Source organism: Hyperolius riggenbachi, chromosome 2 (genome assembly GCF_040937935.1).
Source record: "Hyperolius riggenbachi isolate aHypRig1 chromosome 2, aHypRig1.pri, whole genome shotgun sequence".
NCBI lineage: Eukaryota > Metazoa > Chordata > Amphibia > Anura > Hyperoliidae > Hyperolius > Hyperolius riggenbachi.
Genome location: NC_090647.1, coordinates 278,093,770 through 278,121,145, shown reverse-complemented (window position 1 = coordinate 278,121,145; position 27,376 = coordinate 278,093,770). Strand labels below are relative to the sequence as shown.

The 27,376-nt window shown below is 42.0% G+C and overlaps 1 protein-coding gene across 3 annotated transcripts in view; it reads left to right on the top strand.

Annotated features, from left to right (window-relative positions):
- BRIP1 (BRCA1 interacting helicase 1) overlaps positions 1-27,376 on the top strand; it is a 550,841-nt gene that overhangs the window by 476,035 nt on the left and 47,430 nt on the right. The window contains exon 22 of one of the 3 annotated variants that reach the window (XR_011026250.1): positions 26,464-26,527. The exons of the other annotated variants lie outside the window; for them this stretch is intronic. The gene's annotated coding sequence lies outside the window, so the exon portion shown is untranslated. The remainder of the gene's footprint in view (positions 1-26,463; positions 26,528-27,376) is intronic. 3 annotated transcript variants of the gene reach the window in all.

Below are 27,376 nucleotides of genomic sequence, written 5' to 3'. Positions count from 1 at the left end.
CAGCTCTGGTACACTTTAAGTCATGATGAACCAGAACCACTAGACCAACCATAACAAGGAATCTAAGTAAAACACACACACCGAAAAGACTTGAAATGTAAATTTAATTTAAGATCTCTTGATGGATATGAACATTCTGTATGTTTTATCATAACTTAATGACTACCAGTGTGAGCACAAAGTTTGAGTAATAGCTATATAAATTCAATTTTAAGAAAGACCAAACTATTCATTGGTGGAGCTAGAACTTTGCATTGGCTAATCAGATACAAAATCTGATTATGTGCTCAGCTTCTGATTAATAGATCAGTAGTTCTCTAATCTTGTTAGCCCTGTATACATTTCTTGTTCTGCCAGCATGAGTTTGGATTACTGTGAAAATGATGGTGCAGACTCAGATATACAAATTGTACATATTACTGTATTCACTGTATCACATATGCACATTGTCAGTTCACAACTTTAAAATAGAGTTATAAACATAGTCATTTTCTTGCTAAATAAGCAATAGCACTGTAGTCCAAGCATAGTTTCCATTTTACAAATATTCCATTCATTTTGGTGACATCAGTAAGCTGCCTGATTTGAATATAATAATGTGAATAGAGGTTAAAAGAGGGTCAAAGAGTGCGGAGTTGGGACCATTATTTTTAGTAACTCTACTTTTTACAACACGGTTGTATGGAACTGGTGAGAATAATATTTATGCACTTTTACATTGTTCATGTAGATTTAATGCCTGAAATGGATGTTATAACACAATGGCTGTTATTTTATGATGCATTGAAGATGAAATGTATTTTTCAGATATGGTCTGCCTTTCCTGCAAGAAATGGAATATGCAGTGTGTGATGTGCTTGCGTCCTTGAAGTATGAAAGGATAACTGGCAACAGTAAATCTTGTTTTCATTCTCCTTTCCACAATATTCCTCCTGCATTGTCCAGGATAAAACCGTGCATGTACAAAAGCTCAATTGGTACTGACAACCATATAAAACTCCTGACGCAAGGATCCCTGTGGTGAAACCTTGCCCTTTACCAGCCAGATGTAAGATTAACAATACGAGTCTACTTTAATCCTCTTGGCTTCACTTTATTGTTGTTGCAAGAAGTTCCAATCCAGCAATATGTTGGATGTCTTCAAGGGCTGTCCACAAAATCATTACCAATTAATCAATTCACTCCTTCAGACACACACACAATGGTACTGTTGTTAACACTAGCCCTGTCATTATAGCACTTTTTGGAAAAAAAAAATATTAATTTAAAAACGACTTTAATAGGTTTCGATCCAAGAAATATATGAACGTGCTTTATGCCTGTTCTTATAATTTCATTATTTTTCAAGTTTTAAAAGTGACTATTAACAGTAGCTTTGTAAATCAGTAAGAACAGACAGCACCTGAGACATATTATTCTCGGAAACTGGAAAAAGTACTGCAGGAATATTTGGGCAAGTGATAAATAAATGTAATACTGTCAATCACCCTGAATTCCAAAGTCACCCTCGAGAGATCTGCCATCTTCAAAATCAGTCTTGATGTTGTGGTGTATTAAGCCCCTTTACTACTGGGCGTTGAGTGCCGACTTACAGCGTAATGTACAACGTTGGATAAAAGCGGATGCATGAGAAGGCTGATTTTCGAAGTAGCAGGTCTTTTAGTGGTGGAAGTGATATTGATAATATTAAACCTACTTACACTTTAGACCTGATTTATATAACCAATGGATTGCAAAATACAATGGTCCAGCTTATCATGATTCACCAAGCAGGATGCAATCGCATCTTGTCTGGCTCATGATCTCCTGCAGCCAACTGCACAGAAAGAAATCATAAGCTACATGGAAATGAAATTGGATTCATGCACAGGCATACACGGCTTCCTGTTCATCACAAGGCATCACAATTTATCTTCAGCATACAGCCAGATTATTTATTTTTTTAAAAAAAAAGAATGTGCCATGGCCATGCAGTGTAGTGCAAAAAAAGTTTTGACCAAAAAAAATGCTTTTTTAAATTTGTGCCTTCTGACATCCTGCATTGTACAGTGGCTTGCAAAAGTATTTGGCCCCCTTAAAATGTTCTACATTTTGTCACATAACTGCCACAAACATGAAACAATTTTATTGGAATTCCACATGAAAGACCAATACAAAGTGGTGTACAATTGAGAAGTGGAACGAAAATCATACATGATTCCAAACATTTTTTACAAATCAATAACTGCAAAGTGGAGTGTGCATAATTATTCAGCCCCCTTTGGTCTGAGTCAGTTGCCCATGAACATTGCCTGATGAGTGCTAATGACTAAATAGAGTGCACCTGTGTGTAATCTAATGTCAGTACAAATACAGCTGCTCTGTGATGGCCTCAGAGGTTGTCTAAGAGAATATTGGGAGCAACAACACCATGAAGTCCAAATAACACACCAGGCAGGTCAGGGATAAAGTTCTTGAGAAATGTAAAGCAGGCTTAGGCTGCAAAAAGATTTCCAAAGCTTTGAACATCCCACGGAGCACTGTTCAAGCGATCATTCAGAAATGGAAGGAGTATGGCACAACTGTAAACCTATCAAGACAAGGCCATCCACCTAAACTCACAGGCCGAACAAGGAGAGCGCTGATCAGAAATGCAGTCAAGAGGCCCGCGGTGAGGGGGATCTGTCGATAGGGCAACTATCAGTCGTGCACTGCACAAAGTTGGCCTTTATGGAAGAGTGGCAAGAAGAAAGCCATTGTTAACAGAAAAGCATAAGAAGTCCCGTTTGCAGTTTACCACAAGCCATGTGGGGACACAGCAAACATGTGGAAGAAGTTGCACTCGTCAGATACCAAAATTGAACTTTTTGGCCAAAATGCAAAGCGCTATGTGTGGCGGAAAACTAACACTGTATATCACTCTGAACACACCATCCCCACTGTCAAATATGGTGGTGGCAGCATCATGCTCGGGGGGTGCTTCTCTTCAGCAGGGACAGGGAAGCTGGTCAGAGTTGATGGGAAGATGAATGGAGCCAAATATAGGGCAATCTTGGAAGAAAACCTCTTGAAGTCTGCAAAAGAGTTGAGACTGGGGCGGAGGTTCACCTTCCAGCAGGACAACGACCCTAAACATAAAGCCAGGACAACAATGGAATGGTTTAATACAAAACATATCCATGTGTTAGAATAGCCCAGTCAAGGTCCAGATCTAAATCGAATCGAGAATCTGTGGCAAGATCTGAAAACTGCTGTTCACAAACGCTGTCCATCTAATCTGACTGAGCTGGAGCTGTTTTGCAAAGAAGAATGGGCAAGGGTTTTAGTCTCTAGATGTGCAAAGCTGGTAGAGACATACCCTAAAAGATTGGCAGCTGTAATTGCAGCAAAGGGTGGTTCTACAAAGTATTGACTGAATAATTACGCACATCCCACTTTGCAGTTATTGATTTGTAAAAAATGTTTGGAATCACGTATGATTTTCGTTCCACTTCTCACGTGTACACCACTTTGTATTGGTCTTTCACCGGGAATTCCAATAATATTGATTCAGGTTTGTGGCAGTAATGTAACAAAATGTGAAAAACTTCAAGGGGGCCAAATACTTTTGCAAGCCACTGTATATTCACGCATCAATTACACTATCTTCATCTGTGTTCTTCTGGCTTGCTTGAAGAGATATTGCACAACATTCCCCATGTTCCTGCCACTATCTGAGGAACCCCTGCATCAGCATGTTTTAATCTCCCCCATGAAAGACAGCACAGGACTTTACTGCAACATCTCCCTGCAGTGACTAGCAACACTTAGTTGAATAACTCTTATTCACCTAAGTGAGGCTCTTCTCACTGAACTATCACCCAGGTGATAGAGTCATGTGAAAAAGTATTGTAAAACGGACCCCCTTTTAATTTTTTTGCGTGTCATTGGCTGAAATTTCCAAATAGCAACTTCCTTTGTATATATGTAATGCTGCCACTGCTGCTACAGTGCAGGGCACCATCACTCTCCTGATGTCCACTCTTCCAGACCCCCACCGCTCACCTCCACTACAGTGCTGGACAAATCTACATTCTCCTGACTTCCAGAGTGCTTAACCCTAGACTCTCCTGTCACCATCTTAAGAGCGCCAAACCGCCACGTCCACTGCCACAGCCCACCGCTCTTCTCACTGTAAAATGGAAGCCCCGGCAAACAAGTATATTTTAACCTCCTGCTGGAGCTCTCCATTGGTCCAATAAACTGGCTAATGGGAATTCTCCTCAGGACATTAAAAAAAGTTTAATTTAATGATAAATGTGCAGTGGGTCAAGAATTACCCCTTTACCTATTTAAAGGTTGGGTATCCGAGGATCTCCTTATTAAAGGGGCTTTGAGATATGACCATAAGGCCCCCCCCCCCCCATACATTTACCCTGATGCATAGAAGTGGTGATAAGGGCTTTGTTGGTGAGAAAGAGGCTTTGCTCCCATATCATGGACCATGTGGACTGGTATAGGTTACTATGGCCGAGCCCCACGAGGATCGGCTCAGCCATCCTGGCTGCACTAGCTCACATGAATGACAAGGGGCTAATAAAACCTACTGGGGAGGGGGGATATATATATATATATATATATACACACAGTATTTATATTAAAAACCTGACTTCATGTTTGCCAGGAAGCATGAAACTGGGAATTGCATGGGGGGAAACTTGCTTGGAGATAAAATCATCCTACCATTTTTTTTCCATCCTGCGTGGTGAAAACTGCAATTGTATCAGGCAACTATTACGTCACCTGTTTTTAGGACTTGTCAGTGCTTAATGCTAGCAACTTCAGCAATTGCATTGGGCCAATGTAGCTTTCTCCAGTAATGGGATTACAATAGGTAATTTGAATTAAATAAAATAAAATTGAATTATAAGTCCTAAAAGAGTAATTAACTGTTTGTTATGCATAGTTCAATTTACAACTGAGCACCCACTTGAAAGTTGCCAGATTTCAAAGTGAGTAAAATCTTAAGGGAGACTTGCTGTTTGCCTTGTTACCTGCAAATACATTAGGGTGAGGAGACTCAAGTCATCATGAATGTAAAGGCAGAGAATATTAATCATTTGTATATGTATGATCCATTGGTGTTGGTCAGATATCTGTATCAGTAATAGTATACGGCATATTGCAAGTACTTAATTCACCTACAAGGTGGCATCACCATCCTAATCTGTTCAAAGAGTGTGTCAAGACTTTTCTTCCAGAATAGACCCACTACTTCTGACTATTTTACATGTGTTGGGATAAATATTACGTTTGTCACATTTACCAGACTAGTTTACAGGTATTTACCTAGAAGTATATAACAGATGGTTAATGTTCCCAAAAGATAATATACACTGAGAAATATTCACGCCCTTTAGTAAGAGACTAGAACATGTCTTCTGAGTTTTTAAAGCTCAGGTGCACCCAAAACCTATTCTTGTCATAGTTTTAGATAGACAAGTTGGTCTTAGGACCAGTATCAGTTTGTTAATGCTACCTGTGTCTTTGGGAGATGCACTTATTACTGATCTTTTGTGACATGTAAAAGGGAAAGGAAGTGAATAAACTGACAAAAACCACTGACAGAAACTAAATTCTGACAGACATTTTAACTTGTCAGTATTGTGAAAAAATGTGAAAAAGAAAAAATGATTGCTGTCCCTGATTCTGTGATGGGAATTATTCCTCACTTCCTGGTCTTTGTGACATGCACTGAAGCAACACAAAGTAAGTGACTGTCTCCAGGATATGGATCTAGCCTTCAGTTAAAATTTGGCTGAACTTGTTACCTTTCCTTATGAATAAGCTGCGTTGTTAGGTAGTTCCAAACTCTTATTAATACCTACACATTCCAGGACCATTTTCTTTTCTGTCATGCAGATATTAGCATATTTGAGGAAGTTTTTGTTTATCGCTATTTATGTTACATTTACTGTATGGAGTGTTGTGTAGCATGTAATTTAAAATGCAATTCACTGAGGCTTATAACATGATCAGGGTTGTCATAAATCTCTTGGTAACCTTATTCATTAGTCTACTCCTTCACAGTGACTGACCTTTGGTGGATGGCCTGTTGTAGGCAGATTTACATCTGTGCCATAGTATTTTCAATACTTCATTATTAATTAAGCTGCACTCCAAAAGTTATTCAGTGACTTGGAAACTTTTTGCATCCATAACCTGATTAGTGCTTTCCAGTCGCCTTTACATGGTGGTGCTATGAGTGTTTTTTGATACAATTGCTTCAAACCACTTAACTGGCTGTACTAGTGGAATAGTCTAGTTCTCTTTTTTCATTGGACAAACCTGTTTAATTCTCCTTTATTTAGTGTTCCATAACAACACAATATGAAAACCTCAAAAGGAGTGAATGCATTTTATGGCACGTTGCATATACCAAACACATACATTTGCCACCCAGAGGTACAAAACATTCTCTGGTCTCCACACAAAGCAATATCGGGGCCTCCTTCCCTTCTCTGGGACATAATAGAGTGATCTGCATATTCATTCACTAAGCTGAAGTGTTGCAGTGTTTACTCGTGAAGCTGAAAAATTGCAAATACTTTCTGTGGTGGCGTTTTGGTACCTTTAGGCCCTTTGCAAATACTATTGCTTCTGGTTCTTCTTGCCTTTATGGTGTACTGTGCAAACACCTCTTCCTTGCAAATACTACCTATAGGTGTAAGTAGTCCATACCCTGCACTGATTAAAACCTACATGGGCTGAAACAGCTGTGTGCAAGATGGATTAAATGGCTCTGTAAAGGTAATAAGTGTAATGATCTGCTCAGCTGTCTGCACTGACAGACAGCTATTTGACCATTCCTTAAATATGAGGGCTGCAGGTCTCTAGAAAAGAGACCTGTCTTTGCTTTACAAGTTTCAGACCTGCTCTGCTGCTGAGGAATTTGCATATATTTGTTATGCAAATTGCCTACCTGCCTCCTTTGAAGGCTGGCAGTATAAATACCATGTTCTCCCAGAATCCTTTGCTGGTCATCTTCATGGTTTGTTGCTGAAGAACTCTCCTAGAGTGTCAGCCCTGTTTGTTTGCTAAAGTTTATCTTAGAGTAATTCCTTGGGACTGCACTAGGCAGCTCTTCTAGTGCAGTCAGGTTGCTTTATCTGTTTTGTCTGTGTTGTCTCTGCTGCGATTGTCCTGTCGCCAGCGGCGGTCGACAGGAAATCGTTCTGTCTGTCTGGGAGTGTAGGCCAGAGCTGTGGTTGCTACTGGCTGCTCCATCTGTCTGGATTGCATTAGCCCTAATGGTAGTGGGAGTGCTTCCTTCTGTGTCTCGATTGCCTTGTCGCCAGCGGCGGTCGACAGGGAATCGTTCTGTCTGTCTGGGAGTGTAGGCCAGAGCTGCGGTTGCTACTGGCTGCTCCATCTGTCTGGATTGCATTAGCCCTAATGGTAGTGGCAGTGCCTCCTTCTGTATTCTGCCTTTGGGGTGCTAACCAGAGCAGCGGTTGCTACTGGTAGCCCCTTCTGTTTATCTGTCTGGATCGCACTTGCCCTAGTGGTAGTGGCAGTGCCTCCTTCTGTATCTCTGCCTTAGGGGTGCTAACCAGAGCAGCGGTTGCTACTGGTAGCCCCTTCTGTTTATCTGTCTGAATCGCACTTGCCCTAGTGGTAGTGGCAGTGCCTCCTTCTGTATCTCTGCCTTAGGGGTGCTAGCCAGAGCAGCGGTTGCTACTGGCAGCCCCACCTGTCTGTCTGTCTTGTCTGATACAAACGCTTGCTGTAGGCTCGGTGAGGTAACCGTTTAGCAAGCGTTTGCGTTCTCTATTTTGTGTTTGTTTGTCATTGGTTAGTTAGAGTGGCACGCTTATCACTGGGCACCTAACACGCGGTGAGCGTGCAGAAACGCGTTCGCTGTTGCGAATGTTCGCGTTTAGCTAGCGTTTGTTATTTTCTTTATCTTCTCATTGTTGTTTGTTGTGCCTTGGCTACTCTTGTGCTCTGTTCTGTTCAGCCTTGTGTCACTTCTGGCAATCGCCTCTCTCTTGCGATTGCATTCCCGCTTTGTTTCTGCGAATGTGTGTTCACCGTCGTTGGGTGGCGACTAGATTGGGGAACACACATTTAGTCTGTCTCTGTGCTCTCTCTTTTGGAGGGCTATCGTGCCCTACTTTGCCTTTATCCGTACAATTCCCATCTGGCATCTGTGGCCGTGCAGAGGCTGTGCTTGTCTGCACTCCACAGCTCCATCTGCTGGTGGGAATTGCCCTCTACTGGTGCATTGCACCCAAGCTGAGTACTATCTAATGATACGCTTGTGGAGGATTTCCGGTGTGTCAGCGCGCATCTTGTGCGCTGACCACGGGAATAGAAATCCGCAAACGTTACAATAAGCTATAAACATACAGTCATGTAATGAACAAGCATTTTTGAGTATATAAAGGAATGAGTGAAATAATGCATTATGGGAGTACTAGCTTAAAGAGACTCCGTAACAAAAATTGCATCCTGTTTTTTATCATCCTACAAGTTCCAAAAGCTATTCTAATGTGTTCTGGCTAACTGCAGCACTTTATACTATCACTGTCTCTGTAATAAATCAATGTATCTTTCCCCTGTCAGACTTGTCGGCCTGTGTCTGGAAGGCTGCCAAGTTCTTCAGTGTTGTGGTTCTGCTATGAACTCACCCTTCCAGGCCCCTCTCTGCACACTGCCTGTGTGTTATTTAGGATTAGAGCAGCTTCTCTCTTCTCTCTTATCTTTTACAAGCTGGATAAATCGTCCTCTGAGCTGGCTGGGCTATTACATGCTGAGGAATTACAAACAAGGGCAAAGCTGTTTGCAGGAAGAAACAAGCAGCCTGAAACTTCAGTGCATGGGGGAAAGAAACACACAAATGATCTCTTGAGATTCAAAAGGAATTGTGTATACAGCCTGCTTGTGTATGGATGTATTTTTCTATGTGTGGACATACTGTACATCAACCTACTTCCTGTTTTGGTGGCCATTTTGTTTGTTTACAAACAAACTTTTTAAAACTGTGTTTAACCACTTTTAAAGAGACTCCGTAACAAAAATTGCATCCTGTTTTTTATCATCCTACAAGTTCCAAAAGCTATTCTAATGTGTTCTGGCTTACTGCAGCACGTTCTACTATTACCATCTCTGTAATAAATCAACTTATCTCTCTCTTGTCAGACTTGTCAGCCTGTGTCTGGAAGGCTGCCAAGTTCTTCAGTGTTGTGGTTCTGTGATGAATCTCCCCCCTCCAGGCCCCTCTCTGCACACTGCCTGTGTATTATTTAGGATTAGAGCAGCTTCTCTCTTCTCTCTTATCTTTTACAAGCTGGATAAATCCTCCTCTGAGCTGGCTGGGCTTTCACATACTGAGGAATTACATACAGGCAGAGCTGTCTGCACTCTGCAGGAAGAAACAGCCTGACACTTCAGTGGAAGATAGCTGCAGGAGGAAAGAAACACACAAATGATCTCTTGAGATTCAAAAGGAAGGCTGTATACAGCCTGCTTATGTATGGATGTATTTTCTATGTGTGGACATGCTGTACATCAACCTACTTCCTGTTTTGGTGGCCATTTTGTTTGTTTATAAACAAACTTTTTAAAACTGTTTTTAACCACTTTTAATGCGGTGAGGAGCGGCGAAATTGTGACAGAGGGTAATAGGAGATGTCCCCTAACGCACTGGTATGTTTACTTTTGTGCGATTTTAACAATACAGATTCTCTTTAATGCGGCGAGGAGCGGCGAAATTGTGACAGAGGGTAATAGGAGATGTCCCCTAACGCACTGGTATGTTTACTTTTGAGCGATTTTAACAATACAGATTCTCTTTAATGTGATGCTGAATATTTGCAGATACCTTCTGTTTCTTGAAGGCAAATTTCTGTTTTCCATAAGATCCTGCAACATCACGCATTAGAGTACCTATATTTAAAAAGATTTTGAAAAAAAAAGCCTATTACATTTTTTTAAAGAAAAATCTTTTCACAAGATGGATAAAAATGAATCCAATATACATCACCTTCAGTTTAGGCTTGCGGCTCTTTTTATTCATTTAGCCTTCCCAGGTGTTGGTTAAATAGGAAGTCATTCTGAGGTTGTGATGAGTGAAGTTTTCTTTTTAAACTAGGAAAAAAAGGCGGCTAAGCCCAATATTAAATGTGTTCCGTGCCAAAATGTGTTGTGTTTTAGCTATAAAGCATTGTTGTGGATGTTTTATGTAGCAGTGTATTTAATACATTTACACAATTGGCGCTGAGCTCTTTGCAGAATGGATATTAAACACAAGGTTTAAAGGAACAATACATGGTTATAGTTCTGGGTGGGATTGCAACCTTTTCACACTTTCCTGTGCCTTAGCTTGTAAAATGCATTATGAATTGATTGGTTTTAAACCACTTTATTCTGGTTTTAGCAAATTATGTATAGATGTTTAGTAAGTGACCTTTTAGCAACACTTTCTATACAAAACAAACTTTGTAGATCTATTATACCAAAAATTCTTTGAATGCCGCCTAATGGATTGTGTAAGGAACATAATCTCTGTGTACCTAAGCGTACACCCTTTATACCCAAGCATATTTAAGGCATCTGAATATTTAAACAACATGTTTTACAATAGTTTGTCACGGGTTATGCTAAGACTTGAAAGTATTACAAAATGAAATTAAACGCATATAAAATATACAATACTTCTCGGCTACAAGTATGGTCAAATTTACCATTAGTACAGAAAGAACAGCCTGCATGCAACTGAATCTTTCTTCTTTCTCCACTTACTGCTGTTGTGGATTTGCAAGTACTTCCCATAATGTAATGCTGGGCATACACGGCTCGATTTTGCAGCTCGATTCTCCCGCCCGATCGAGTCCCTGCTTGATTCTGCAGGCAATACTCTTATCTTTTGCTCATTTTTCTTATCTTTTTCCATTGTTCTCAATGCAGAATTGAGCGTGGCAACAATCGGGCGGGAGATCGGACATGTCAGAAATTATCTATCGAGCCCTCTAAATGGCTCAGAATCGAGCGGGGTATTCCTAGCATAAGATTGGTAGAGAAGCACATGGGGTTTTTCCTCTACCTAGGCCTCTGCAGTGATTTGGCTTTTATATCCTGCTCTTAGTCATATCATTGACCATGTATGGTAATGTCTTTTCATGTGCAATGTTGTCACTAAAGGATCCCTGGCTTATCTATATATGATAGCATGTTAGTTCTCAGTAGGACATTGAATAGTTAGGATGGTAGACCCATGGCTTCGCTTCTAAAGTTAACACCACTGAAGAGTCCGATCAAGAACAATGATAGGAGAACTTTTTTTCTTTTACTTTTCAACCTCACTGCTAAATGAAAAAATACCCTATTCTATAATTCACCTGATTATGCCAGCACAGTGGCATAGTGGGTTTGAGTCCCAGCCAGGTCACTATCTGTAAGGAGTTGTGTCTGCATGGGTTTCCTCCAGGCAACTTCATTGGCTTCCCTCTAAATTTTCCCTAGACTACAATGGACATATGACTATAGTATGGATTAGGTTGTGAGCCTCTCTGAGGGATAGTTAGGGATAAAACTAAATGCAGTAGAATCCCTTTAACCACTTGCCGACCGCACACTCATAACACGCGTCGGCAAAGTGGCAGCTGCAGGACCAGCAACGCAGATCTGCGTCGCCGGCTACAGGCTAATTAATCAGGAAACAGCCGCTCGCGAGAGCGGCTGCTTCCTGTCAATTCACGGCGGGGGGTCCGTGAATAGCCTGCGGGCCGCCAATCGCGGCTCGCAGGCTACATGTAAACACAAGCGGAAACAATCCGCTTTGTTTACATTTGTACAACACTGCTAACAGTAGCAGCGTTGTACTAGATCAGCGATCCCCGGCCAATCTGCGGCCGGGGATCGCTGTCACATGACAGGCAGGAGCCTGTTAGAGGCTGCACAGGACAGATCCGTTCCTGTGCAGCCTCCGATCTGCGGGGAAGGGAGGGAGGAGAGGGGGAATCCTGCGGTGGAGGGGGCTTTGAGGTGCCCCCCCGCCAGCCACACGCAGGCAGGAGCGATCAGACTCCCCCAGCACATCATCCCCCTAGTGGGGAAAAAGGGGGGCAATCTGGTCACTCTGCCTGGTGTTTGATCTGTGCTGGGGGCTGTAGAGCCCACCCAGCACAAATCAGCGAAATCAGCGCTTGTCCTTAAGGGGGGGGGGGGGGAGTAAAGGCTGTGTCATCAAGTGGTTAAAGTAAACTCCAAAGGACCGGGAAAAGTTGTTTACTGTATCAGAAGTTGAGAATTGGTCATACATTGTATATTCATACAGACACACTTGCTGGGACCTGAGGACTGAGTTTACTATATCCAGAGGTTTACTATATCAGAGTTTACTATAACAATAGTCTAATGTACTTTCTAAAATTTCTGCTGAAGATGTCAGAACTATATAGATGATAAGTAATAATTCGCCTGGAAGGAAGTGGTGACTGGTTTGCTGTCTCCTCTAGGATAGTGCTTAGGTAGTTAACACATACACCTCTCTATCTTTATCAGCAACTGCCTCAAGGGCCAACAAATCTAAAGTATTGGCATCACTCTCGGTATTGCCGAAAGAAAAAAACAAAATGCTTTATTGGGAAAAGACATGCAAAAAGACCAACCAATACAAATCATTGAACATTGCCTACTATGGAACACTCCTACACGCATCCTCACAACATACACGCATGCTCATTCACCCACTCTGGTACCAATACTAAGTTTTGCCAGCGTCTTCAGAGAGGGGGAGAGACATGCAGCTAGTTGCAGAGATGTGGCCAAAATAGTGTTAGTAAGCAGCTGCTCAAGCATAAGGAAGAGTCACAGAAGGTCTCACCAGCAGTCCAAGCCTATTAGCAGATTAGTACACAGGTTTTCATCTGCTTTGTACAGACCAAAAAGTCTAGCTTGTTCAAAGCAAAAATCCACTAACCCTTCGCACTCTCGCATGCAAATGTTCAAACAAATGCATTCACAGATTCACCCATCCAGGCACAACCGCTATCCCTACAGCTAAATTAAAAGCCGGGGTCTTAGTTCACAGAAGAATGCATTCTTATGCTTAGTAACCTATACTGCGCAGAAGTACCCAGGTAAACATAGGTGTCCTAACTCTGGCCCTGTAACATGCATAGTGCAGACATGCAAACACATTAATTGCATCAAACCTATCAATGGACTAGGAGCACACATCCTGACGTCCTCTCCTGGGACAGACAGTGCATCCCACCAATCGCACAAGGGAGCCAACGCAATGTATCCATGTGCACCATGCGCATACACCAGCATAAGCTGTGTGCATGCTGGCAAACATACAGGGGAGGAGGAGGGAGTGCACTGGATTAGACCCTAGCCACAGGGGTCAGTAACCAGAACAAAATACATATAATCCAGGCACATAACATCTAGTTAGGACATTATAAGCCAAGGAAAGGGAGGTGCTGAAGGGGGTGTGGCTAGAAAACAGCAAAAATCCACTAACCCTTCGCACTCTCGCATGCAAATGTTTAAACAAATGCATTCACAGATTTACTCATCCAGGCACAACCGCTATCCCTACAGCTAAATTAAAAGCCGGGGTCTTAGTTCACAGAAGAATGCATTCTTATGCTTAGTCACCTCCCTTTCCTTGGCTTATAATGTCCTAACTAGATGTGATGTGCCTGGATTATATGTATTTTGTTCTAGCTTGTTCAAAGCAGCAGCTCCACCCAGATAAACACGATGAACACCGGGGAGCGGCTGATGCACCAATCAAACATGCCAGTGGGAACCGCTCGCATACCTACATGACTTGGCTCTGCCCACCTACACCTGTGCCTGCCCCCTTGTGAGCTTCATCAGTGTGTGTGTCCCTCCAGGGCCAGACCATGTGCAGAAGAGTGAACAAGATTGTAAGTATAGTTTGGTTTTTTTGAATCCCCCATCCCTTTAGGTACTTCTTCAACAATACTAAAAGAAATGTTAGCTGGTTGAATCAGCAACCATATGCTGGCTGTCTCTCTTTCTAGGGACATCAGCTTATATGCATACATTCTAAGTCAACTAAAGTGACCCTGTAGTTAGAGGGAAAGGGAGGCTGCTATAATTATCTCCTTTTAAATAATACCAGTATCCTGGCTGTCCTGCTGATATTTTTAGATCTCACCAGAGGATCACTTTTCTGTAGGATGCCAACCGAATGCCATAGATCCTAACTAATGGCACATTAATTAATGTGGTTCAGGTTTCCTGGATCACTTGTAATATTGTTTCATTATGACTGGGGACCCTCAGTTATCACTGGCTGTGCCTTAGTTAGTAAGTCAGGCCTTGGTGTCTTACCTGCTTTTGTATCGGCAAATAATCTCAGACTGGCCTAATAATGATGAGATCAGAACCCTGTGGGTCCCATACCACCCGCTGCATCATTCTTTGTTGTTGTTTTTTGCTTTAATTGCAGATAGTTCCTTATGATATTGTTTATGCAATTCACTGTTGCCTCCAGGAAATAAACTGCCCTTTGATAAATATTTAAATCCATGGCTCCTCAGTTCAGAGCACTTGCTGCCACCTGCATCTCAGTGTTAATGTTTTGGCTTTGTTTGTTACACTTTGTTTTCCACGCTTTTTTGCTATTTTTTTCTAATTAACTGATTGCAAACCAATTGCCATATATTAGAAAAATGAGGACCAGGGAGGTGTCCCAAGTGTAAAAAAAAAATGTGCCAAGGAGTATAAGTCTCTAGGTCACAGGTGTTGAACTCCAGTCCTTGAGGGCCATGCCATGATGAACCACACATTTACTGATTCATTCCCATCAATTAATTTGAGCCATGCCAAGTATGTGTGAAGACCTCAGAACTTGAGTACTGGAGTTCGGCATTCCTGTTTTAGGTACTAACCTCTTAAGGAGCTTTAACAGATTAATATAAAAACCCCTTTAACATAGCATTAGGGATGTGCAAGTCAGCTTCACAGCTTCAGAATGAATCTGGCTGGTTTGCTTAGGTTGAAATCTTTTCTAACCCGAGGCAAAATTGCCCATAAGGTCAATATTCTTTTCCTTTTTTTTTTTTGAGTGTGTGTGTGTGTGTGTGGGGGGGGGGGTGCCTACATTCTTTTCTTTAAGCATTAGAGGCATTGTACTATGTGTAAAAGAGAGAGATCGCCATAAGAAACGTGGGGTAAGAATCCACAGATTTCATATTCAACCAGCTGTTGCCCATATCCATCACCCACTGCTACATTGTGACCTTTCTCTCATGGTGGTGCCCAACATGTGTCAAATACTTGCTCATATAGGACATTCAGTCTCCCTAAACAAGGCATCCAACTTTACACTTCCAGGCAGCCATACATTTATTTATTTTTATATTTATCCAGATCAACTCAGTACTAATTTCTAAGGTATCATCTGTGTATAATCTTAAAATTGGTTCCGTTCAAAACAAAGTAGCCTGTACCAGAGCTTATGACTCTGCACACCATTTCCAACTATTTTTCCTACAATGTACTGACGTGTTATTATTATTGTTATTATTTTACGTTAACAATCTGTTACAGAAAATCTGTCGTTAATCTCTGCAGTCTTAACACACCCATTAACAAATCTACTAGCCCTTATGTGTGAAAGTGCCAGGTCTTGAAATCCAGATATTCTCTCTGGTGGTTGTTCTGTAAAACAGACGTCCTCTCCCTATAGGTCCTTTAACTGCTCATTGTAGGTGTAATATGAGTCACAAAAGCAAGCCTTGGCAGTTCTTTGGGTGCCATGATCTTTCAAATACAGTTATAGTAGAACTTAAGTAAAGAATGAATGCTGTCCAATCCTTTGTGTTGTTTTTCTTTCATCGCCACATCACCTTCAATAACTTCTTTTAAAAAAAAATTAAGTATTTTATTAACTTGTTCATTGCATTCACCTGAATACAGAAATGTATCTAGGAACATTTCCATCTTTGAATATTTAATAGGAATCACATACAGTCAGCAGTTGGAACACCAATCTTCAATTTAAATTAAAATTCTGAAAGCCAGTTTTTGGTTTGCTGTGAGATTCGTTTTTCTCACAGTTCAGACTAATGAGTAATTTAGTCAGGTAATCAGAAGAAACTTATTTATTTAACTTCCCTGGCGGTACGCAGTTTCAAAGACTGCGTCCGCGGAAGGATTTTTTAATATAAAATGTGTTTTTTATGTTTTAGCTAGCACTTCGCTAGCTAACTATGTCCCCCAAGCCCCGCCACACCTAACTAAACCCCCCGATTGCCGCCGGCAATATTTACCCCTCCGCGATCCCGCAATAGTCACAGCTTCACCATTCAGCTTCACTCAATTGGACATGACGTCATCGATGTCATGACATCATGCGCAGTCCAGATCCTCCCCATAGCGAAACCTGGAGCTGATTGGGAGGCTGCGCCATCGCGGGATCCCTGGGGGGGTACGTATTATGGTGTAGAGTGGGGGGGACATAGTTAGCTAGCCAAGTGCTCGCTTAAGCATATACAGCACATTTTATTTAAAAAAAATCCTCCCGGGGCCATGTGATCCTCTGCGGCGGCTAGCCCGAGCCATGTTACACTGCAGATACCAAACAATATAACAAATAGTATTAACTATTAGTTTGTGAACATCTTACAAGCATCTCCCCTCCTTTGGATTTCTCTATCCATCTTGCTCTGAGCCTGGGAACCTTCAGACCCTCAAAACACATCTTTTCAGACAGTACTCACCGCACCAGAATATAGTCCACTCCAGCTTGGTATGTTTTATACAGCAACTTTTTTTTTTTTTCAAAAACATCCACTATAGAGAGGATGGTAAAGCTGCACATACAGTAAGGCAGCTTTATGTTCAGAGAACACGGTCTTAAGCTTGATACATATTTCTTTAAAGTGAGCATGTCACCTGATTAGCTTTACACTATACCAAGGTAAATAGCTCACTGGTCTACCTATTCCCAGAATCCACTTAAAAACATTTGGTTTTCGGGCCTTTTTCCTATGCAGCCCCTAATCTATGGAACTCACTTCCACGAGTGCGAGAGGCTCCCTCTCTGGACAGCTTTAAGAAAAGGCTAAAAACACACCTCTTTTCCCGAGCCTTTGAGACTGCATAATGCAGGGTCACAGTGCTTTGAGTCCCCAGGGAGAAAAGCGCTATAAAAATATTCATATTATTACCTAAATATTATTTCTAATTCTCTGGTATGAAAATCAAGCCCCTGATTTGTATTTCAGTTGTGTATTGAAGCTGACGCTGCAAGTTCTAATTAAGGTTTAGGTAGTCATCTCCTTTATTCTTAAGGCTATTCTCTTTAAGATGCTCAGCCTTTAAACATCTTACAATTAAGAGCACATTAGCCATTTGCAACACTGATCTGTTGATATTCCCTTTCACTTTGTTCTTGGAGCAGGACGTCCAGTCGCTGCGCCTGTAACACAACATTTTGGTTGTTTCTTTGCCAGCCCACCCAGGTATAAAAACGGTACAAGATTCCTAAATATTTCCTCCCATTTAAAACGCTGGATCCACGTACATTAAACACTCATTTTCATGGTGGAATTCTGCCTCAGCATCAATTTTTACCAGATTCTTTCATGCTCGCCAAATAAAATTCTCAGAAGGAAAGAAACTGTATCTATATTGAATTTGTGCCGAGCAGTTTATTAATATTTGCATGGACCAGATGGTAGAAAAGTCTAGTAGTTTATTAAGCTTTGAGAAAATCTTAGTTATTGAGTTTTCATCTTTTATATGGTCCATATAAAGTATGTACATCAAATTAATGCATCTATAAATTTTTTGCTGTTTAATAAAATCTGCAGTTCTTGTATCTAACCACTATATAGCTTTTACAGCCCACAGATTTGAATACATGAACACACCTATGACATATTCTAACATATGGCCCATTCTACTAATGTGATACACTTTAAGGCTTCAATTATTGGTTACATTCCAAACAATACTGCAAACATTTTCTTTATTGAATGAATCGATTTAACTCCAAAGCTCAGCAAATGCAGCTTTTCTAGCTTATTACTATACATTTATAGAGATTCAAACATCCTCTGTGTAAGTTTAGAATTACAATGGACAAACTATGTACAGTATGTAAACAATTACATCTTGTGAACAATAGTGAGGTAGATGATACAAAAAAGAGAAAAAAGGGTTCTCCACAATCTCAAACTGTCCAGGGTAAATTTTCGGTCAATACAAATATTTATCTGATTGTTTCTGGAAAGATGAATGGACCACCATCTATGCAGTGATGAGAAGACTTGCCACATAATTAGATCCACATTATAAGGTTTATATAAGCCACAAATAATTGCTGGACTCTTGTTCTAAGCCAGGGCTTTTCAATCTTTTCACTAATTGTACCACTTTTATCACCTGAACATGTTCAAGTACCACCCGTGCACCTGTGCAGTAGAGTGGACCCGATCGGGCTCATCTGTTTCCACCGAAATCCGTGCGGAGAGCCACTACTGCTCATGCAGGCATGCTGACAAGGAGATGTTCAGGGGGTCCTATCACTAGATCCCCTCTACTGAGAGGAATGGGGAAGCCTCTTTAGCATTAAGACATCCCCCCCTGAGGTCCTCGCTATGCTGCCCTGCAGAACAGTTCAGACCTCAGATCAGCGGTAACCTGACCACAGTGAAGAGACAGCCAGGCGAAAGGTGCACAGTGACAGCATGTATACTTCAAATACAGGAAGTGAGCAGTGATGTCACTGTCACTGTGCACCGTTTGCCTGGCTGTCTCTTCACCACTGATCTGAGGTCTAAAGTATGCCGCAGGGCAGCACAGCGAGGAGTGAGCGAAGGGGAGCTGAACTTTGTGGATGCAAGATGGGACCAGGACAAGTGGCAGGCAAACCTGGTGTGTACCACCTGGCCAATAGCAAAGTACCACTGGTGGTACGCGTACCACAGGTTGAAAAGCCCTGTTCTAAGCAGCCCTCTTCATTGATCATTTAGACTAGAATTATACAGTCAAGATAAAATTCATGGACCACATCCATCACTCTCCTTATAGTCAATAAGTCCAGTATTTCCTGTCTCTGACCAGCCTACAACTCATTCCTAGTAATTTCTAGTAGTTGTCTTTTCTTTCTTCCTTTTCTTTCCCTCTCTCTACTTTTTAGTATACATCCAGCTATCCCATGGTGGTCTGTATCCTCATGGTTACATATCACCCGGTATTGCAGGAGGTCGTTAGCAGAGCACTCCACCCATGTCCTCCATTTCTAGTTGATTATATTGTTTTGAGTCATTTACGAGGTGTGTAGCCATTATGAATCAATGCAGATTTTTTATTTTCTGCAGTCTGTGATCGGTTGTTGTCTGAAAATTATACCATTTGATATCTATACTGCTTTAGGGGGCATTGGGAAGCCTCCCCGTGGCGCTCCTGGATAGTGCTAATGTAGCATGAACTAATTCCTGCAGGGCAACCGCTTTGCGGTATTGGTTTTAACCCTGCAAACTTTGGCATGCGAAAGCAAATGCATATTTGCTTTTCGAGTTATGTCTCGTGAGTAGCCAATTAGGCCAAATTTGCAAAGCCAGATTTGTCAGGTGTTACTTGGTTTGATGCACACATAAATTCTCTATAAAGTGTAGTGTTTCATTTCTATCCCCCTTTGGAGGCGGGTGGTGGATGGCTTGTTCTAGGAGGTGAGAGCCCTGGAGCGAGCTGTCTGCGCCTGCCCTCCCACCCCCCCTTGGAGTGTTGTGTGAAAGCCAGCTCTGAGCGCCAAAGCTTGGTGTGGCCTATGCTTCACACCTTTCTCATGTGTTCACTCCCAAGTCGTGCTCATGTAGCAAAACGCAATGGACATTAACCACCCTGGCGTTCTATTAAGATTGCCAGGGCGGCTGCGGGAGGGTTTTTTTTAAATAAAAAAAAAACAATTTCATGCAGCCAACTGAAAGTTGGCTGCATGAAAGCCCACTAGAGGGCGCTCCGGATGCGTTCTTCTGATCGCCTCCGGCTGCCAGAAGTAACATGGAAGGCCACAATGAGCGGCCTTCCGTGTTTTGCTTACTTCGTCGCCATGGCGACGAGCGGAGTGACGTCATGGACGTCAGCCGACGTCCTGACGTCAGCCGCCTATGATCCAGCCCTTAGCGCTGGCCGGAACTATTTGTTCCGGCTGCGCAGGGCTCAGGCGGCTGGGGGGACCCTCTTTCGCCGCTGCTCGCGGCGGATCGCCGCAGAGCGGCGGCGATCAGGTAGCACACGCGGCTGGCAAAGTGCCGGCTGCGTGTGCTGCTTTTTATTTCAGCAAAATCAGCCCAGCAGGGCCTGAGCGGCACCCTCTGGCGGTAATGGACGAGCTGAGCTCGTCCATACCGCTAAGGTGGTTAAGGTAAGTGCCTGTTTTAAAATTTGGGGAGGCAGGTGCGGGCAGCTCTTCCCCGCACTGGCCCCGCTTGGGGGGGTCACCTGCACCGCCCTGCCTCCCCCACCGGGATGCCGCTGGGGTTTCCATGCAGTGAGAGAGCTTGGGGCCCAGCGGCACCCCGGTTGTATGGGGGCATTGGGAAGCCTCCCTGTGGTGCTCCTGGGTAGTGCTAATGCAGCATGAACTAATTCCCGCAGGGCAACCGCTTTGCGGTATTGGTTTTAACCCTGCAAACTTTGGCATGCGAAAGCAAATGCATATTTGCAGGAGCTATGTCTCGTGAGTAGCCAATTAGGCCAAATTTGCAAAGCCAGATTTGTCAGGTGTTACTTGGTTTGATGCACACATAAATTCTCTATAAAGTGTACTATACTGCTTTCTTCTATCACAAAAATGTAAATGAAAAAAAAAAAAAACAATAATAAGGCCAGTATTTCCACTAGTCAGGTCTCAGTGTAACATAAAGAAAAGCAAATATTTGCTATAAACTTATTTTCAATGAACAATTGAAAAATGAAAAACTCAGCATCACAGCGTCTTCTCCATCATCCATATGCAGCAGGTGAGATCCCGCCTTTCTCCTAACAGGTGGATACATAAATAATCCCCGGGCCTATGTATAAATACAGATCATTTCTCTGGGATTATCCTACCTCATACTGCACAAAGCTTGTACAAACTGCTTCTGCTTGCTCAAACTGCTTCTGCTTAAGCAGACCTGTGCAAGTAATGCAAAGAGACCACCCTTTATGATGCCACAGTGACCTGAAGCAAAGTGAGTCACTTGTAAGCTTCCCAAGCACCATCTTCATAATCCTGCCAACCAGAATAGCAAAGTTATGCCAACAACGTGGGAACAACTGTGACATTTATATCTGCTCGAAGCAATGTTTTTGTATACAGCATATAGGCTATAATTGTTTGTTACTACAATTGTACAATTACTACATTTGCAGCCGTAAGTTCCCCATAGAATAAAAAGCCCCCAAACTTTGTAAAATAACCAGAAGTTTATTAAAAAATGCATTAAACTTTATACTGCAATAAACATAGTAATAATGTAATTCATAAAAATATTAAAAACAAAAATATAAATAAAAACATGTTTAGAAAACAATGCAGGGATATCACTCTTGTTAATACATGTGTCTGCTTAAAGAGGAACTGTCGTGAAAATCTTTACATTTAAAACATATACAAATAATAATAGTAGTAGTAGATAGTGTGGCACCCTTCCTTGCTTCCAGATGGATGTGCCTCGGTCAATCCGCCAGCACTGCAGATGTATACAACTTGAATGAAGATGACCGGCACTATCCGTAATTATAATGCTCTTTTATTGATCAAAGATATCATGTAGCCATCCAGCGACGTTTCGGAGTTTACCTCCTTTATCAAGCAAGGCTATACATGAACTGACATATCTATTCAATACAACACGTTTATATACATTCATGGATAGTAAACAGCCAATCCTGGACCGCAATACAAACTGTCCAATCAGACAGGTCTATCTAACATGCCGACCTGATAGGGAACTGATCTGCTGTCTAGCTATTGGTCGCTGATCCCTCTCACCTCCTCTCCCCCTCACGTCACAATGCCCGCAGCCTCCCCATCGCCTGGACCTGCGCATAGACAGACTCCCGCAGCGTCACCAGGCCCCGCCCTCGGCGGACCTGATGGGAAACTGTGGCAAGTGACGTGGAGTGCGGGCGATGTCACCACCGCCCACACCTCCACACGCTATGCGACTATGGGAGAGGAGCAGAATTTCCGAACGCCGCCCTAAGGCCGTGCGCATTTCCGTCCCCTCCCACTGGTTGTTACTATGGTGACAGGCAACAAAGCGCTGCACGCACTGTGGAAACCTCCACTACCACAGCCATCCTATCTCATCATACGTAGGTTACATCTCCTACCTTACTGTTTACTTCACAGTCTTAGGCTGAGGGAGGATTCAAGAGGATTATCTTTCTGTAAAAACAAAACATAATGAATAAACAATAAATCATAAATAAAAAATAAATAAAAAGCAAGATGTCAATAGGCACAGATATTACATAAACGGGGTCAAATCCAATTCCCTATTTAAGCCTCTAGGCTCAATGGAATCCAATTTTTTTATCCAATATGCCTCCCTATACAATCATTTTTTAACCCTATCCCCTCCTCTTCTAGGGAGGGGCACTTGTTCCAAAATCATATATTTTAGTTGGCTAACTGTATGAGATGCCTGGTTAAAATGAAATGGTACTGCTTGTTCAATAAGTTTTTCCCTGATCGCATGCTTATGAGATGAAAGTCTAACCTTCATTTTTTGTGTAGTCTGGCCGACGTAGACTAAACCGCAGGGGTACTTCAACGCATAAACAACAAACATCGAGTCACAAGTGTGACAACCTATAATTTTAAATTTAGTACCCCTATGAGGGTGTGTGATAACATCACCTTTCATGACAGAACTGCAATGAACACAGTTAAGACACGGAAAAGTGCCCCTGCGGGTCAGTCCACGCCGGCCCGTCTCCCCCTTACTACTATCCGCATGTACCAATCTATCCCTCAACGATGGTGCTTTTTTTATACGAAAAAATAGGGATATTTTAAAATTCATTAATGTGTAGAAAACTCTCAGACAGTAGATGCCAGTGTCGTTTTATAATTTTTGATATATTATCACTAGCTATATTAAATTTAGACACAAAAGGCAACCGGTCAGAGAGCTTTTTGCGGCGTCTGTGCCCAGTGACATCTGCCATTCTGGCCATTGCCCCCTTGACAATCTTATCCGGATAACCTCTCTGTAAGAACTTGTTTCTCATTTCTCCTATCCTAACTTCTCTCTGCTGCTGATCAGACACAATAGAGTGCACTCTCTTAAATTGACTTAATGGAATTGACCTCTTGGTTGCCGGCGGATGAAAACTCCCGTAATGAAGCAGGCAGTTGACATCCGTCAGCTTAGTATAGAGGTAAGTTCTTAACACATCTCCATCCTTAACTATCATAACATCCAAAAAAGGTATCTGCCTCTCAGAACTTTGAATAGTGAACCTTATGTCTCTATTACAAGACATGACTTCAGTCACAAAGGCATCTAGGGTCGAACGTGGCCCTGCCCACATGCAAAATATATCATCAATATATCTAAACCACTGTAGGGCGTGTTTTTGAAACAAGGAGTTAGTATATATATATATATATATATATACATATCTTCATATACACCCATATATATACAGTGGTGTGAAAAACTATTTGCCCCCTTCCTGATTTCTTATTCTTTTGCATGTTTGTCACACTTAAATGTTTCTGTTCATCAAAAACCGTTAACCATTAGTTAAAGATAACATAATTGAACACAAAATGCAGTTTTAAATGATGGTTTTTATTATTTAGTGAGAAAAAAAAACTCAAAACCTACATGGCCCTGTGTGAAAAAGAAATTGCCCCCTGAACCTAATAACTGGTTGGGCCACCCTTAGCAGCAATAACTGCAATCAAGCGTTTGCGATAACTTGCAACAAGTCTTTTACAGCGCTCTGGAGGAATTTTGGCCCACTCATCTTTGCAGAATTGTTGTAATTCATCTTTGTTTGCGGGTTTTCTATCATGAACTGCCTTTTTAAGGTCATGCCACAACATCTCAATAGGATTCAGGTCAGGGCTTTGACTAGGCCACTCCAAAGTCTTCATTTTGTTTTTCTTCAGCCATTCAGAGGTGGATTTGCTGGTGTCTTTTGGGTCATTGTCCTGCTGAAGCACCCAAGATCGCTTCAGCTTGAGTTGACGAACAGATGGCCGGACATTCTCCTTCAGGATTTTTTGGTAGACAGTAAAATTCATGGTTCCATCTATCACAGCAAACCTTCCAGGTCCTGAAGCAGCAAAACAACCCCAGACCATCACACTACCACCACCATATTTTACTGTTGGTATGATGTTCTTTTGCTGAAATGCTGTGTTACTGCTATGACAGATTTAACAGGACACGCACCTTCCAAAAAGTTCAACTTTTGTCTCGGCGGTCCACAAGGTATTTTCCCACAAGTCTTGGCAATCATTGAGATGTTTTTTTAGCAAAATTGAGACGAGCCTTAATGTTCTTTTTGCTTAAAAGTGGTTTGCGCCTTGGATATCTGCCATGCAGGCCGTTTTTGCCCAGTCTCTTTCTTATGGTGGAGTTGTGAACACTGACCTTAATTGAGGCAAGTGAGGCCTGCAGTTCTTTAGATGTTGTCCTGGGGTCTTTTGTGGCCTCTCGGATGAGTTTTCTCTGCGCTCTTGGGGTAATTTTGGTCGGCCAGCCACTCCTGGGAAGGTTCATCACTGTTCCATGTTTTTGCCACTTGTGGATAATGGCTCTCACTGTGGTTCGCTGGAGTCCCAAAGCTTTAGAAATGGCTTTATAACCTTTACCAGACTGATAGATCTCAATGACAGTACTTTTGTTCTCATTTGTTCCTGAATTTCTTTGGATCTTGGCATGATGTCTAGCTTTTGAGGTGCTTTTGGTCTACTTCTCTGTGTCAGATAGCTCCTATTTAAGTGATTTCTTGATTGAAACAGGTGTGGCAGTAATCAGGCCTGGGGGTGACTACAGAAATTGAACTCAGGTGTGATAAACCACAGTTAAGTTATTTTTTAACAAGGGGGACAATCACTTTTTCACACAAGGCCATGTAGGTTTTGAGTTTTTTTTCCTCAATAAATAATAAAAACCATCATTTCAAACTGTATTTTGTGTTCAATTATGTTATCTTTGACTAATAGTTAACGGTTTTTGATGAGCAGAAACATTTAAGTGTGACAAACATGCAAAAGAATAAGAAATCAGGAAGGGGGCAAATAGTTTTTCACACCACTGTATTTACATAGGTAGGGGCAACGTTCGACCCCATCGCCGTGCCTTTCACCTGTAGGAAAAACCGTCCTCAAATCGAAAATATTTATTCCTCAAAACCAAATCCAACATTTCACATATAAATATAACCTGTTCCGAATTGAAATCAGAAGCTGTCTCCAGCATAAACCGGACAGCCTCTACACCCACATCATGTGGGATGGAGGTGTAGAGGCTCTCTACATCCATAGTTACTAACAGATAATCCCTATCCAAGGGCTCCAAATTTCTAATCATATTTAAAAACATCTGAGTGTCCCTTAGGTATGACTTCTGTCCTGCTACATATGGTCTTAATATTATGTCCAAATACTTAGCAATCGGAGAAAAAAACGAATCCACCCCAGCCACTATAGGGCGGCCCGGTGGATTAACTAGTGTCTTATGGATTTTTGGACATGTATATAAAACTGGAGTGATCGGTTCTTTTTGGATCAAATAATCAGCAAGTTTCAGATCAATCACTTGGCTTAGTAACGCATCAGATATCAGGACTTGAATTTTCTGTTGTATTTCTATAAGAGGATCTCCACACAACTGTCGATAAGTCCCCACTTCTGCAAGTTGTCTTCTGATCTCATTTTTATAGGACACAGTGTCCATGATGACGACAGCACCCCCCTTATCTGCCGGTTTTATAGTCAATAGTGGATTATCTATTAACTCCTGTAGTGCCTTCTTTGCATCTCCCTTAAGATTGTTAGAGGCTAACATACCTATTCTATCTGTTCTACGGGCAGCACAGTGGCGTAGTGGTTAGCTCTCTCGCCTTGCAGCACTGGGTCCCTGGTTTGAATCCCAGCCAGGGCACTATTTGCAAAGAGTTTGTATGTTCTCTACGTGTCTGCGTGGGTTTCCTCCGGGCACTCCGGTTTCCTCCCACATTCCAAAAACATACAGATAATTTAATTGTCTCTCCCTAAAAATTGGCCCTAGACTGTAGTACTTACACTACATAATATAGACATATGGCAATGGTAGGGATTAGATTGTGAGCTCCTTTGAGGGACAGTTAGTGACAAGAAAATATATATATATATACACTGTACAGCGCTGCGTAATATGTCGGCGCTATATAAATACTAAATAATAATAATAATAGCATTGTATCTATCTCTCCCTGTACACTTTTTATAAATAGATCTATAATCTGACAAGAGGGAGGCTGAAATGTAGATTTTAATCGAAGTCCTGTATCCTTTAAGGTAAGTAACTCCTCCTCATTCTGTGGGGGTGCTGTCATCTCAAAGTCTCTAGGTGTAGAGAAATAATATTTTAACTTAATATTCCTGAAGAAACGTTGGAGCTCTATATCTACTTCAAGGGGATCAGGCCAGTTGGTTGGTGAAAAAGATAGTCCATAATTTAAAGCAACCCTTTGTGTCGGTGTCAGCTCAACAGATGATATGTTAACCACTACATTATCCTCTGGTAGGGGCATTGCTGCCGGGGCCTTAGTCTGGACTGAATGGTGCCTCCTCCTGCGCCCTCCCCTGCATTTCCTGGAACGTCTGACAGACTTTCCTGCGAGGAGCTGGTGAAAAAATCTGTAGACTCAGGTTGTGAGTCATTTTGCCCTGCATTAGGACCCTTTCCTTCTCTGGGTTTACGAGGTATTCGTGGTCTGCCACCCGGTCTTTGCCAGGTGTAAACATAACCGGATGTGTAGTCAAGCTCATCACGCTGGTACTTATCACGTTTAATTTCCTCCACATTCCTCTGATGTACATCCAGGTAGGTCACAAGCTCATCTTCAAACTGAGCATATGCCTCTGCTGAGGTCATACTCTTAAGTTTGGTTTTGAGTTCAATCCGTGTCTGGGTGAGTCTGGGTAACTCTTCCTGTATCTTCTGAATAGTCAAAACCATGGCATCAAATGACGCTTTGTTCCAAATATGTGACCAAGTATCACAAAAGGCCTTATCAAAAGGAAACATTATGGGGGCCACATGGGCTCTCATGCCCTTTGGTATGCGTCCAACACGTCGGTATTCCGCCAAAGTTTTGGCGTGGAGTTCAAAAGTGATGTGTAGCTTGGCTATCTTCTGTATTT